At 36.3% G+C, this 14,193-nt stretch overlaps 1 long non-coding RNA gene across 1 annotated transcript; it reads right to left on the bottom strand.

Moving 5' to 3' along the window:
- Positions 1-291: 291 nt before the first annotated feature.
- Positions 292-13,385, bottom strand: LOC309859134. Its single transcript, XR_014308556.1, has 3 exons — positions 13,031-13,385; positions 12,521-12,678; positions 292-687 (listed from the first exon to the last, which is right to left on the bottom strand). It is a non-coding gene; the product is annotated as an uncharacterized lncRNA (long non-coding RNA).
- Positions 13,386-14,193: the final 808 nt, after the last annotated feature.

The raw sequence follows: 14,193 nt of genomic DNA, 5'->3' as shown, positions 1-14,193 counted from the left end.
ATGTGAATGTCTGATCACTGAGATTGGACATTGAAATAAGTGACTATGATGAACCAATTTAAAACCAAGATCAGATATTCAAATCAAACCATTTGCATTTATTTTTTAGGTCATACAGATAAGATGTTTTCCACCATAGGCAAGGTAAAACATACACTTCCACTTTTCTAAACATTTAAATCTAGTGCAAGGCATTGCCTTGGTGACAGGAGTAGGAAAGAATATTAAAAATAACCCTGGGTTCATTAACATAACTTATCAGAAACTTGGTTTTCTCCTTGCTGAATAAAAATAAAACTATTTCTTGACCTACTTCCCAGGTTTTGCTAATAAATTGGTAATGATATTAGTTATCTATTATTATATAATAAGTTAATACACACTTAGTGAGTTAAAGCAACACACACCTATATTATCTCACAGTTTCCTTAGGTCAGGAATACAGACATGACTAAGATGGGTCCTCTGCTTCAGAGTCTTTTACAATCAAAGTGTCACTTAGGACTGAGATCTCATCTGAAGATACAAGTGGGGAAGGATCATCATCCAAACTGTGGCTGTAGGTTGTGGTTGTTGCTAGGCTTCAAATTTCTTGAAGGTTGTTGGCCTGAGGGCCTCCTTTCATTGCCACTTTTGACTGGAAACAACCTTGTTTCTTGACAGATAGCCTCCCCATGTGGCAGCTCACTTCATTGAAGCCAGTAGGGGAGAGCAAGACAGAATTTACAACTCTTGTAGCTTAATTCCAAAAGTAACATTCCATCACCTTTGCTATAACATATCACTTAGAAGTAAGTTTCTAGGCAAGCCAACATAGGAGACTGGGATCACTGAGGCTGCCTTAGAGTCCGTCCAATACAGAGATCTAGGTAAAAGTACTGTGTAAGCTTTTAGAGACTCAAAATATAAACATTTGAAACGGTATTTCTGAGTAAAATTTTCTTTACTCAAGCATATGTTTGGTAGGAAAAAGCTATAAATATCCAAATCTCTTAATATTTTGACTAATGAAGTTACTTTTCATATTGTGGACATATTAACTTTTATAACAAAAAATGAAATAACTGCATTTTTATAACATAATAGTTCAATGTATTTGCTTTGGTGTCAGACAAATATGGGCTGAAACTTTGACTCTATCACTTTCTAAATGTGTGGTCTCTAGCAATTTACTAAACTCTGAGTCTCAGCCTCCACATCTGCAATATTTTACTATGAATATTTATCATAAATAAGACTTGTTAAGCACTGAGAACTATTTTAAAATGTTTTTATTATATTTTTAATAGTAGTGGTATTATCATTAGTGTTAATACTGCTGCTATTACTGTATATGCTTGTCACCATGGATAGATTTGTGACAGTGGGGGAGGGGGAAGAAATTATTTGCATTTTCTCCACTTCTGAACCTTGATTCTCTTTCTGCTTTCATGTTTAATGACACATTCACCTTTAATATGAAGGTGAATAATTATAGCACACATTACATATTTTTGAAATTTGAACTGGTAATGAATATAGAAGTAGTGCTTTCTATTAGCGTTACCCATAACAGGCCATTTAGCCAGAACTGCCAACTTAGAGTGGACTAGAATGAGCTCATCTGCTCTCGGCCAACCCATGCCATCCTTCAAGGCTGAGTTAAGCCAGACCTCAATCTTGAGATATCCATGAGCAGTCCAACCCTCAGTGACCTTTCTTTATGAATTTAAATGTACTCATAGCCTGTTCTATAGATTTTAATATCTAAATAGGTAATATATCTTTCTTCTACAGATAAAGGACAAATTCATTGAAAGTATATCCATGCCTGTTTTACGTTTATAATTTTCAACACTGCTTAACACAATGATAATAAAATTGTGTACTATATAAGTACTTATAGATTATACCACTGAACTAAATGTAGCAATAATTAAAATCAAAGCAAAATCCAAACTTGGCTTAAATATTATTGGGAATTGATATATCTACATGGAAAGTCCAGAGGTTGGACAGGCTTCAGGGTTTATTGGTTTAGAATGCTCATGTCATCAAGGACTCAGTTTTACCTTTCCAGGATTTCTAGCAAAAATTCTAAAGTTTACCTTGACATTGGTGTGGAAAGGGGTGTGTGTGTGTGTGTGTGTGTGTGTGTGTGAGAGAGAGAGAGAGAGAGAGAGAAAGAGATTTAATTCAATCTAGTTTTTTTTTCCCCCCCCTTGGAGCTAGCATTAAAATCCAAACTTACCACTGTCAATAGAATGTTCTGCAATGATGGAAATGTTCTATATATCTGTGCTGCTTAGTGTGACAACTACTAACCATATGTGGTTATCAAGCATGTGAAATGTGCCTAATGTCTTTTATTTTTTTCAATTTTAGTCAATTTAAATTTAACAGCTACATGTAGCTAGTGGCTACTACATTCATAGCACAGGTGTAAAGCATGTAGACTACTTGGAGAAGGAAAACATTAAAAAAATCAGAAACTATTTAGGAAGAACTATAAGGAAAATGGATCATGGCTAAACAAACAATACCATTCCATAAATTTACTGAAATTGGATTGTTTCAAACAACTCAAAAATTAATTCATGATCAGTTGGTAAGAACTGAGAAACTAATCACCCTGTAGTCTCAATATTCTGTAGCTAATGCTTTCAAAAATAGGTTATAGGCATATACAAATCATTTCTATTTCCACATAAAAACCTGTCTTACTACCTTATCCAGTCAAATGTAAATTAACCAAAACATGAGATAGTTAACCTCTGTCACTGTAACTAAGTAATTCTGGCATAGTAAAATACAGAAAATGTTATTAATTATTTGGTAAGTTTAAGAAATGAAATCAGGTTCCCACATGTCAGCTATCTGGATTCATCTGTGTTCATCAAATGAACTTGATAAATGTGAAATTGTCCTTTTGCTTTGTACTGTATTTGAAAAGCCCTGGTAATTACATGCTTCTTGAGGAGAAAAACTGTTTTGGTTTGTGTGCATATGTTCAATTTTCGTGCTGAATTTATTATAAAAATAAGTGAGGTATAAATTTGCCTCGGTGACAGTGGCTGTGAAAGGTAACTCTGAATTATTTGGCTTAGAACTATTAATGATGAAAAATGTCAGCCTTAATGTTGCATTAATGTAGTATTTAAATTGAACTCTTTATAAAATTTAATCATGGCATCATGTGGATTGGCAAGTTCAGGTGCAAAGGGTCACTTGGAATTTAAACAGATCTGCATTTAACAGGTTGAACAATGCTTTTCCAGTGTATGTTGAATTTCTCCTTTAATCTCCAAATTGACACATATTTTGCTAAAAAAATGAGCTTGAATCTCTTGTGGAAATAAGCACTGTTTTTGTTCTACATTTTATAATGACAATTAGGCATACGTTGGAAGAAGACAATGACATATAACCTTACTCTGGTTTTCCTAGAAGCCCTAGATGAAGCTTCCACCTCAACACTCAGCTTCTTGCACCCCAAAGGTAATTGCACAATAGGGTTTTACTCTCTAGACATGATCATACATACAAGTTGATAACATAACATAACAATGAACATACCTTGTTGAGCTGAATCAACAAACACATTTTCAGGGTTTATGAGATTGAAAAGATTTCAAAGTCAAGATTGCATCTGTTCCAAATAAATTCTACCAACCAGATTCCTAAAAACAAAAGAATAATAGATAGTGCAAGATCTGACTTAGATTTGCTCCTTAGGTCCATTCCTTAAAAATCAGTTTTGAAATGCATTAAAGGCTTTGGTGAAAGTATTTCCAACTGTTGAGTGAAGACCAAGGACATCATAATAACAGTCTTCTGGCATATTGGAGGTAGGCAGTAGGTGTTTATTTAAAAAGTAATTTCATTTCATTAAGGGTTCAGGCATCTTCTACTCCTCTATTAGGGTTATCTTTAGTAACTCTTTATGTTATTAAATAGCTCATACTTTACAAAGATTTGTTTACTTCCATTAGTGTACTTATCACTGTGGAGAATAAAAGGAAGTAAAAGCCAGGGTCCCTGACCCCCAGTTGCTTATTATATTACTGATGAGGCAAGACAGTCATTTATGTATTAAAAAATATTTTCTTTACCTTTTTAAAAGAACCTCTGTTTTTTAATCTTACTCAGTGGGAGATATGAAAAGACCAGTCTCAGAATTCCATAGCTATATTCTCAAATTGAACATATACTAGTCTCTATAAATATGAAAGGACTACATAAAAAATACTACTGTTAGATTACCGGGGTTGCAAATACTTAAAGAATTCCTAAACAGAAGAGGACATTGAGATATAGAATAATATGGAAAATCTCAAGATTTATGAAATTTTTGAATAGAAGAAAGGTCAGAGTTCTTATACCAAACCCTTATTATTTTTCAGGTGAAAAAAACTGAAATTCAGACTAAATAATACTGCTCCAAATCACTGAGTGAATCAAAATAGCACCACAACCAACAAGACAGCCACACCCCTGTCACCTAGCCCAATATTCATTTTAGCATACTAGATCGCCTCAGTGGCAGAATTGATTTTTTTAACCAGACCTAGAAAAAATATGATTGATTTTTGAATTATCATGTGCCAAACTTAATAAGGAGTCAGACTCATTCATATGTGAATCTGTTTCCTCTGCCATTGTATTTAAAATGACCTCTGTAGGAGAACATAGGCAGTAATCTCTTCAATATCGGTCACAGCAACTTCTTTCAAGATATGTTTCCAAAGGCAAAGGAAACAAAAGCAAAAATGCATTTTGGGGACTTCATCAAGATCAAAAGCTTCTGCACAGGAAAGGAAATAGTCAACAAAACAAAGGCAACCCATGGAATGGGAGAAGATATTTGCAAATGACAGTACAGACAAAAGGCTGATATCCACGGTCTATAAAGAACTTCTCAAACTCAACACACACAAAACAGACAATCATATAAAAAAATGGGCAGAGGACATGAACAAACACTTCTCCAATGAAGACATACAAACGGCTACCAGACACATGAAAAAATGTTCATCATCACTAGCCATCAGGGAGATTCAAATCAAAAGCACATTGAGATACCATCTTACACCAGTTAGAATAGCCAAAATTAAGAAGACAGTAAACATGTGTTGGAGAGGATGTGGAGAAAGGCGAACCCTCTTACACTGTTGGTGGGAATGCAAGTTGGTGCAGCCACTTTGGAGAACAGTGTGGAGATGCCTTAAGAAATTAAAAATAGAGTTTCCCTATGACCCTGCAATTGCACTACTGGGTATTTACCCCAAAGATACAGATGCAGTGAAAAGAAGGGCCATCTGTACCCCAATGTTCATAGCAGCAATGGCCACGGTCACCAAACTGTGGAAAGAACCAAGATGTCCTTCAATGGACAAATGGATAAGGAAGATGTGGTCCATATACACTATGGAGTATTATGCCTCCATCAGAAAGGATGAATACCCAACTTTTGTATCAACATGGACGGAACTGGAAGAGATTATGCTGAGTGAAATCAGTCAAGCAGACAGAGTCAATTATCATATGGTTTCACTTATTTTTGGAGCATAAGAAATAGCACAGAGGACATGGGAGATGGAGAGGAGAAGGGAGTTGGGGAAAATTGGAAGGGGAGATGAACCATGAGAGACTGATCTGAGGGTTTTGAAGGGTCAGGGGGCGGGAAGTTGGGTAAGCCTGGTGGGGGGTGTTATGGCGGGCACATATTGCGTGGAGCACCAGGTGTGGTGCATAAACAATGTATTCTGGTACACTGAAAAGAAATTTTTAAAAAAACGTAAAAAATGATCTCTGTAAACTTAACAAACTACATTGTAACTTAGATGTCACTTTGTGATCAATGGTACTCTTATTTCTAGAAGAGTTCTGGTGGGTTAGCTAAAACATGGATTGCAACCAAATGTATAGTCTTGAACCCATGCCCTTTCACTGTTTTAACATCATGCTGTAGCCAACTGTAAGCTCATTGAAGCAGGGGCTTGTGTCACTTGCCCTCTTCATCTCCAATGAGGCACAGTGCTGACATATATTAAGTGCTCACTAAATATGGGTTAAATGTATTTTAATGAATCCTCTACCTCATCACCATAGTGGTTTCAAATTAATTGCTTTGCCTGTGTTCTATTTTCTTTGATATTTAGTGTCACCAGCTTGGATGTGTCCTAAAGTCAGTTTTCAGAATAAATGTTCCTAGAATTTGTCTTGGGTGGGATGAAGTCTTAACCCACCATTGCTGAGATTAAAAGTGTAACCACTTAGCTTTTATTACAAATGAAAAATCTGAGTCAAAGTGATTATTTGAATTTATAGAAATTAAACATATTTGGAGATAAAAGTGCGTGCCAGGATTATGCTGCTGTCATGAGCCTTCTGATTTCTGCATAAGCTACTTGGACAAATGAGCTGCAATGTAAAACTTAACCCATTCCCCGGAGAAAAATCTTCAGAAAATACTTATGAATTAGCTGAATGAAAATATAGTGTGATATTATTTATAATGATAATTTAAACATTTCTCAGAGCAAGTATATTGCAAAAATAGATTTTCTTACTTCTCACTTCTCATCTTTTTTTCTTCTCATTTTTTTGTAACCACCAAATCTTGAAAATTTTCTACCCCTTTGTAAGCTTTTGAAAGTATATATAGCTTTCAGTTAAATCAATGATTCCTTCTCCATTAGGCCTTTCTCACTCATCACAGCTGAAGTTTTTTCTCTCCCTCTTTATATTCTATGAAACATACTGGCTATTTCACATGTTTAGCTTATTATTATGACTCTGAGTCATTAGTTACTTTTTTAAAGATATTTTTATTTTTCTATTTGACAGAGAGAGAGAACACAAGTAGGCAGAGAGGCAGGCAGAGAGAGAGGGGGAAGCAGGCTCCCTCCTGAGCAGGGAGCCTGATGCAGCGCTTGATCCCAGGACCCCAAGACCATGACCTGAGCCAAAGATAAAGTCTTAACCCACTGAGCCACTCAGGCACACCCATTAGTTACTTTTTAAAAATATGTATATAGCAAATTTCCCTCACAAACCTATGGGGCAGTTACTCTAATTTCTGGTAAAGTCTAAGACAAGTGAAGTTATTGTGGATTATAGCTAGCATTAAAAGGTTTAGACAAGGTCTGTCCAACAAGAAGATCTAACAATTTTAAATATCTATGCCCCCAACATGGGAGCAGCCAACTAGATAAACCAATTAATAACAAAATCAAAGAAACACATCAACAATAATACAATAATAGTAGGGGACTTTAACAGTCTCCTCACTGACATGGACCGATCATCCAAGCAAAAGATCAACAGGGAAATAAAGGCCTTAAACGACACACTGGACCAGATGGACATCACAGATATATTCAGAACATTTCATCCCAAAGCAACAGAATACACATTCTTCTCTAGTGCACATGGAACATTATCCAGAATAGATCACATCCTCGGTCCTAAATCAGGACTCAACTGGTATCAAAAGATTGGGATCATTCCCTGCATATTTTCAGACCACAATGCTCTAAAGCTAGAACTCAACCACAAGAGGAAGTTTGGAAAGAACTCAAATACATGGAGACCAAACAGCATCCTTCTAAAGAATGAATGGGTCAACTGGGAAATTAAAGAAGAATTGAAAAAAATCATGGAAACAAATGAGAATGAAAACACAACGGTTCAAAATCTGTGGGGCACAACAAAGGCAGTCCTGAGAGGAAAATATATAGCGGTACAAGCCTTTCTCAAGAAACAAGAAAGGTCTCAGGCACACAACCTAACCCTACACCTAAAGGAGCTGGAGAAAGAATAAGAAAGAAACCCTAAGCTCAGCAGGAGAAGGGAAATCATAAATATCAGAGCAGAAATCAATGAAATAGAAACCAAAAAAATAATAGAGCAAATCAACGAAACTAGGAGCTGGTTCTTTGAAAGAATTAATAAAATCGATAAACCCTTGGCCAGACTTATCAAAAAAAAAAAAAAAGGACCCAAATAAATAAAATCATGAATGAAAGATGAGAGATCACAACTAACACCAAAGAAATACAAACTATTATAAGAACTTACCATGAGCAGCTCTACGCCAACAAATTTGACAATCTGGAAGAAATGGATGCATTCCTAGAAACATATAAACTACCACAACTGAACCAGGAAGAAATAGAAAGCCTGAACAGACCCATAACCAGTAAGGAGATTGAAACAGTCATTAAAAATCTCCAAACAAACCAGAGCCCAGGGCCAGACGGCTTCCCGGGGGAATTCTACCAAACATTTAAAGAAGAACTAATTCCTATTCTCCTGAAACTGTTCCAAAAAAGAGAAATGGAAGGAAAACTTCCAAACTCATTTGATGAGGCCAGCATCACCTTGATCCCAAAACCAGACAAGGATCCCACCAAAAAAGAGAGATATTGACCGATATCCTTGATGAACACAGATGCGAAAATACTCAACAAAATCCTAGCCAATAGGATTCAACAGTACATTAAAAGGATTATTCACCACGACCAAGTGGGATTTATTCCAGGGCTGCAAGGTTGTTTCGACATCCGCAAATCAGTCAATGTGATACAACGCATCAATAAAAGAAATAACAAGAACCATATGATACTCTCAATAGATGCTGAAAAAGCATTTGACAAAGTACAGCATCCCTTCCTGATCAAAACTCTTCAAAGTGTAGGGATAGAGGGCACATACCTCAATATCATCAAAGCCATCTATGAAAAACCCACCGCAAATATCATTCTCAATGGAGAAAAACTGAAAGCTTCTCCGCTCACGTCAGGAACATGGCTGGGATGTCCATTATCACCACTGCTATTCAACATAGTACTAGAAGTCCTAGCCTCAGCAATCAGACAACAAAAGGAAATTAAAGACATCCAAATCAGCAAAGAAGAAGTCAAATTATCACTCTTCGCAGATGATATGATACTATATGTGGAAAACCCGAAAGACTCCACTCAAAAACTGCTAGAACTTGTACAGGAATTCAGTAAAGTGTCAGAATATAAAATCAATGCACAGAAATCAGTTGCATTTCTTAACATCAACAACAAGACAGAAGAAAGAGAAATTAAGGAGTCAATCCCATTTACAATTGCACCTAAAACCATAAGATACCTAGGAATAAACCTAACCAAAGAGGCACAGAATCTATACTCAGAAAACTATAAAGTACTCATGAAAGAAATTGAGGAAGACACAAAGAAACGGAAAAATGTTCCATGCTCCTGGATTGGAAGAATAAATATTGTGAAAATGTCTATGCTACCTAAAGCAATCTACACATTTAATGCAATTCCTATCAAAGTACCATCCATCTTTTTCAAAGAAATGGAACAAATAATTCTAAAATTTATATGGAACCAGAAAAGACCTCGAATAGCCAAAGGGATATTGAAAAAGAAAGCCAACGTTGGTGACATCACAATCCCGGACTTCAAGCTCTATTACAAAGCTGTCATCATCAAGACAGCATGGTACTGGCACAAAAACAGACACAGATCCATGGAACAGAATGCAGAGCCCAGAAATAGACCCTCAAATCTATGGTCAACTAATCTTCAACAAAGCAGGAAAGAATGTCCAATGGAAAAAAGACAGCCTCTTCAATAAATGGTGTTGGGAAAATTGGACAGCCACATGCAGAAAAATGAAATTGGACCATTTCCTTACACCACACACGAAAATAGACTCAAAATGGATGAAGGACCTCAATGTGCAAAAGGAATCCATCAAAATCCTTGAGGAGAACACAGGCAGCAACCTCTTCAACCTCAGCCGCAGCAACATCTTCCTAGGAACATCGCCAAAGGCAAGGGAAGCAAGGGCAAAAATGAACTATTGGGATTTCATCAAGGTCAAAAGCTTTTGCATAGCAAAGGAAACAGTTAACAAAATCAAAAGACAACTGACAGAATGGGAGAAGATATTTGCAAACGACATATCAAATAAAGGATTAGTGTCCAGAATCTATAAAGAACTTAGCAAACTCAACACCCAAAGAACAAATAATCCAATCAAGAAATGGGCAGAGGACATGAACAGACATTTCTGCAAAGAAGACATCTAGATGCCAACAGACACATGAAAAAGTGCTCCATATCACTTGGCATTAGGGAAATACAAATCAAAACCACAACGAGATATCACCTCATACCAATCAGAATGGCTAAAATCAACAAGTCAGCAAATGGCAGATGCTGGCGAGGATGCGGAGAAAGGGGAACCCTCTTACACTGTTGGTGGGAATGCAAGCTGGTGCAGCCACTCTGGAAAACAGCATGGAGGTTCCTCAAAATGTTGAAAATAGAACTGCCCTATGACCCAGCAATTGCACTACTGGGTATTTACCCTATAGATACTAACCTAGTGATCCAAAGGGGCATGTGCACCCGAATGTTTACAGCAGCAATGTCCACAATAGCCAAACTATGGAAAGAACCTAGATGTCCATCAACAGATGAATGGATCAAGAAGATGTGGTATATATATATATATATATATATATATATATATATATATATATAATCATGCAGCCATCAAACGAAATCAAATCTTGCCATTTGCAACAACATGGATGGAACTAGAGCATTTCATGCTTTGCGAAATAAGTCAAGCAGAGAAAGACAACTATCATATCATCTCCCTGATATGAGGAAGTGGTGATGCAACATGGGGGCTTAAGTGGGTAGAAGAAGAATCAATGAAACAAGATGGAATTGGGAGGGAGACAAACCATAAGTGACTCCTAATCTCACAAAACAAACTGAGGGTTGCTGGGGGGGGGGTGGGAGAAGGGGGGTTTATGGACATTGGGGAGGGTATGTGATTTGGTGAGTGCTGTGAAGCGTGTAAACCTGGCGATTCACAGACCTGTACCCCTCGGGATAAAATATATATGTTTATAAAAAATTAAAAAAAATAAATACCTACTAAAATAATAGAAATAAACGTATATATTCTACCAAGCACAAAAAAAGGTTTATACAAGAAATATTATTACATAGAATTATATTTTTATGCATATAATTTTGAGAAGTTTTTTGTATTTATTTTATAGGACTCAAATAAGATAATGTAAGAGAGTGAAAAGTAGACTGAGAGTGAAAAAACCTAGATTCTAATCTTTAATTATACCTGTGGCTTTGAACATTGGTTGAACAACTGCTTTTATCTGAGAACACCCCGAAGAAAGACAGTAGTGGGGACAAGTAGAAGTTATGATACCATGACAGAATAAGTAAGGGGCACTTTACCTAAGAAGACCAGAAGAAGATACCAAACTAAGTTCTGAAGAGCAGATAGAAATAAACCAGGGAGGAATGTGAGGCCAAAACATTTTTTCAAAAGGTATATGTGGTAAAGTTTTGGGGACATGAAAAACAAGGAAATACTACAGAGAACTGCATATATTTGCATAACCAGATTGGGGTAGGGGTTGTGGTAGAGAAAGGGGGTGCAATAAGATGAATCTGAGATGGTTCACAGTACACATGAGGAGAATACCAAAGAAATTTACTATACTTTTATATGATATGAGGAACAATTAAATACTAATTAAATAATTTATTTAAATATTCTATTCTAAAGTCCATTTAAACTGTTTTACTACTAATACCAATATAGATCTATAAATATAGGGAAGATGCATTTGAATGTGATTTGGAAATATAAAGGAGCAGGTAGCTTCAAGATTCTTTGCAGAACTGGGAGGGGAACACCTGCATGCTTAGTGTATCTGTTATTCCTCCACCTTGATCTTCCTTTTCAGGATCATTCTTGCTTTTGGGAATTTCTCTCTTATTCTGAATGGAAGATAATACCCAATTGGAAAGACCATAAGCTCATGAAACTCTCTGGATCTGTTTTCTCACTTTTGAGGTTGTGAGTAAAGATTAGATTTCGAAAGCCTGTGAAGACTTTGATTTGTAGTCATTTTATTCCTTGGACTATATGTTAAGAAAAATACTGTCCTGATCACATTTGTAACTCATTTTACTCTCAGTGCTTGGCAGTGATTAAACACTCAATTGTTTCTTTGTTGGAGTATGATAATCTTCTTATAACATACTTTCTAGAATCCTATCATGAAGAATATCAAGGATATTTGGTAAAACATACAATATAATTTTGACTTCTAATTATATACTCTTCTATTTGATTTCCAGATAATTTAAAAGGAGCTATTCTGAGGGCATAAGAATGAGTAATAATAGAATCATATTCCAAATTAGATCATATTGTCTCTGATATTTAATTTGTATTTCTCACAATGCCTAATATAATAATGGGCTCTTGATATCATTTTCCTTGAATATTTCACTAATGTCTGATACATTCCTGTTGACTTGACAAGGCTATTAAGGCTCTACAACAACTCTATATGGCAGTAATACTCCTATTTTATAGGAGAATAAAGTAAGTCTTAGAGACCACTTAAAGGATAAAAGTAACTGCTGAATCAAAGCCTGGAAAGAATTATACCTTAAATAGGAGACACATTTATGTAACTTACCTAAAATCAGAAAAAGTAACCATGGGACTCAGGGTAGCTCCAAGATGCTAGCAACACAGGCTAGTTACACTTTATTATCCCACTATTCTCTAGGACATTGTTTTTCTCTGCATGGTCAAAGAGGAGTCATCATCATATCCACCAAATCCAAAACCAAACTAGTAGGAAAGAGGAAAGGGAAAGCAGAGGGTATATCCTCTTCCTTTAAGAAAACCATGTAACAGTTGTAGATCTTGCTTTAATGTACCCCACTGGCTAGGACTTAGCCACAAAGCTATTCCTCAGTATGAAGTAGTTTAGAAAATGTCATCTTAACCTGACAGTAGGAGAGATTAGATATTTGATGTTAACAGGCAGTCTGAGCTATGAATTTGTGGGACAAAGATTTAAGTTTCCACCTGATTGTAATGCCTATGCCCTAAATGAGGGTCTAGCAAAGTATGGCTCATCAACCAAATCTCTCCAGCCTTTTGTTTATAGAAATAAAATCGTTTTGGAACGTAGCCATACCTATTCACTTATGTATTATCTAGAGCTGCTTTTTCTTTATATAGTCGTAGTTGAGTAGTTGCTACAGAGACTCTGGTCCACTAAGCCCACGTATGTACTGTAAGGTCATTTATAGAAAAAAAAAAATCCCATCCTGTTTTACTAGGCTAACAAACTGTGTTTGTTTCCTTCAGCCCACCACTTTCACACATATCTAGTCTCCATCCTTTTACTGTACCATGCCTGAGGTAAAAGAGCTTCTAACCCTTGTAGACTCCATTGTTATACTTTCTTATTTCTAGTTTCTGATAGGCTCTGGCTAGAGGAATAAGCTGACAATATCATAGTGCTGAAGAGAGATGTGGAGATACTTCTACCCCCCCACTTCCCCCAAGCAGAATGTGCTGTTGCACATTCTAAATTCTAATTCTAAAAGTAGTTGTGTTTGACTACAATAACAGCTCAGATTAAGTAGCTCCTTGTCCATGTCTCCAGTTCTTCTAAGGCTGCAGTAACATTATTATTCTCTTCTTTAGGCCTGGGGTTATAATGCATTCCCGTTGTTGCTAAATCTTGATGCCTCACATATTGGCTTCCTTCAATGGTTTTTCTTTAAAATCTGGTTTCTTCCTTTTGGATCCTGAATGACACAGTCATGACTCCTCAGAGCCTGACAGTTCTTGCAGGTCTTTGAGTATGATATACTTTATTGAATAAAAATTATAATGAAAATAAGTAGAGCAGGGAAACCAGAGATACTCGAAGGAAAGCTGTCAAGCTATCATGGATTAGGTAATTTTGCCCAGTCTAATCGCTTGAGTCCATAAAAGTGGAAGAAGGAGGTAGATTAGGTCAGAGAGATGCAAGTTTTGGATTGTGAGAGGGGTTCAACCTACCATTGCTGACTCTCAATATGAAGGAAGGGAACCATGTGCAGAGGAATGCGGTAACCTCGAAAAGTTATGAAAAACAGCAAGAAAATAGGGATCTCAGTTCTTCAACCGCAAGAACTAGAATTCTATCAGCTATGTGAATGGACAAAAAATGGATTCTATCCTGGAGCCTGCAGAAGGAATGAGCCTGCTGCTACCTAGATTTTAGCCTGATCAGTGCTATACTTCTGAACTAAGGAGCTATAAAATAATAAATATGTGGTATTTTAAATTGTTAGCTTTCTGGTAATT

Source organism: Mustela nivalis, assembly GCF_964662115.1.
Source record: "Mustela nivalis genome assembly, chromosome: 1".
Classification (NCBI taxonomy): Eukaryota; Metazoa; Chordata; class Mammalia; order Carnivora; family Mustelidae; genus Mustela; species Mustela nivalis.
This window is presented reverse-complemented; position numbering and strand designations above follow the sequence as displayed.